Raw genomic sequence first — 1,730 nt, forward strand, 5'->3', positions numbered from 1 at the left:
CGCAAAAAGGAAAATAACACCGACATCTCATTTTAACAGGTATGTCTACCAAAATTATATAAAATTATTTTGAAATTCTAAAGAGTAAATTTATTCCATAAAATCATCCGCGGCCTCGAGACAACTTCGGAATCTCCTGCAACACTTCTGGACCGTCTCCTTGTTTAAGTTGGTGAATGCTGCCATAATCCTTGCCTTCAGTCATCTTTGGTGTTATAAGGAGTTTTGTTGGTCCCTTGCTCAACTGCACCCCCACGTACTTTCACTGCACTCCCGAGCGCAACTCTGTATACAGCTTGGGTGTGTGTTGTAGTTTGTTGTCGTGCTCTTATTTTCACTGTATTGAAAGTGTTTTACGTAGGATGTGCTCAGTGCCTAATACTGCTGCTTTCTGTATGTTATATACTTTTGTAAGTCCTGGTGTTTTGGCTATGTATGTTTTTTTTTATATCATACCTAATGCACCCACTATTAGGTTGTTCCGAAAATAATGGCCGATTTCAGAAACATAATTTTATTCTGGAAAAATTAACAATAAAAATGTTTTGAACGTCTATGCATTTCTGCCATCGATTATCGAGATTATTTATGCCTCGTTGATAAAAACTTATTGGCTTTGATGCTAAGAAATCTTTGAAAGCTCATTCCACCTCTGGTTTGGACCTGAAAGTTTTATCACTTAAAAACGAGTTTAAATGCTTTAAAAAATGATAGTCAGTGGGTGAAAGATCAGGAGAATATGGAGGATGCGGTAAAGTCTCGTATCCCAAGTCTGTGAGTTTCTGAAGCATCATTCTTGCAACATGTAACATTGCATTATCGTGGAGCAAAAATTCGGCCACCCCGATTCAACAATTCAGGTCTTGTTTTTTGGAAGTGAGCATGCATTTCAGCGAGTTGATTGCAGTAAACCTCTGCTGTAATGCTCTGATTGGCTTCCAGAAAGCTGTAATGGACAACACCAATTGCAGACCACCAGACAGTCACCGTAATCTTTTGCTGATGTAGCTTTGGCTTTGGGAAATGTTTGGGAGACTCATCACGATCACACTGTTGACCTGGTCGTTTACGGTTATGATAAAGGATCCACTTTTCGTCACAAGTGACTATTCGGTCAAGAAAATGATCATTGGTGTTTCGCAGAAAGAGCATCAAGCACACTTCAAAACGCTGATCTTTTTGATTTTTATTGAGCTCATGTGGTACTCATTTATCGAGCTTTTTCACCTTACCAATCTTCTGCAGATTGCGTGAGACCGTTGCAATACTGACACCAAGTGCCTGAGACATTTCTCTGACACTTTGACGTGGGTTTTGTTCAACAGTTGCTTTCAATTATTCATTGTCAAACCTGCATGAACGTCCTCTACCTTCTTCATCTTCAAGGCTCTCATCACCTCTACGGAATTTCTGAAACCACCTTCATACTGTGCAATCACTTGTGAATCCCTCTCTCCATGCTCTGTTGATATTGGCAGCAGTTTGGGAGGCATTGTGCTTGAACTCATGCAAGAAAAGTAAGCGATGGTCCTTTTTGTCATGTTCATAATTAAGGGCGCCTGTGCTCCAAGAATGTTTTCTGTATGAAATAAGTAGAAAATTATTAAAGAGCATACATCAATTATTAAGTATGTCGAAATTCACCTAAAATACAAGTAAAATACTATGATAAAATTGCGTTTCAAAACACCAACACTTAAAGCGGCCATTATTTTCGGAACAACCTAATA

At 38.8% G+C, this 1,730-nt stretch overlaps 1 protein-coding gene across 6 annotated transcripts in view; it reads left to right on the forward strand.

Annotated features, from left to right (window-relative positions):
* The window catches only part of LOC106872148 (monocarboxylate transporter 12), a 40,558-nt gene that overhangs the window by 21,442 nt on the left and 17,386 nt on the right, over window positions 1-1,730 (forward strand). Inside the window, exon 1 of one of the 6 annotated variants that reach the window (XM_014919024.2) lies at window positions 1-39. The exons of 4 other annotated variants lie outside the window; for them this stretch is intronic. The gene's annotated coding sequence lies outside the window, so the exon portion shown is untranslated. Of the gene's footprint in view, window positions 40-1,496; window positions 1,518-1,730 lie in introns of those variants that run through there. One more of the 6 variants, XM_052975122.1, reaches the window with a different exon arrangement.

This window comes from Octopus bimaculoides, chromosome 20 (assembly GCF_001194135.2).
Source record: "Octopus bimaculoides isolate UCB-OBI-ISO-001 chromosome 20, ASM119413v2, whole genome shotgun sequence".
Classification (NCBI taxonomy): domain Eukaryota; kingdom Metazoa; phylum Mollusca; class Cephalopoda; order Octopoda; family Octopodidae; genus Octopus; species Octopus bimaculoides.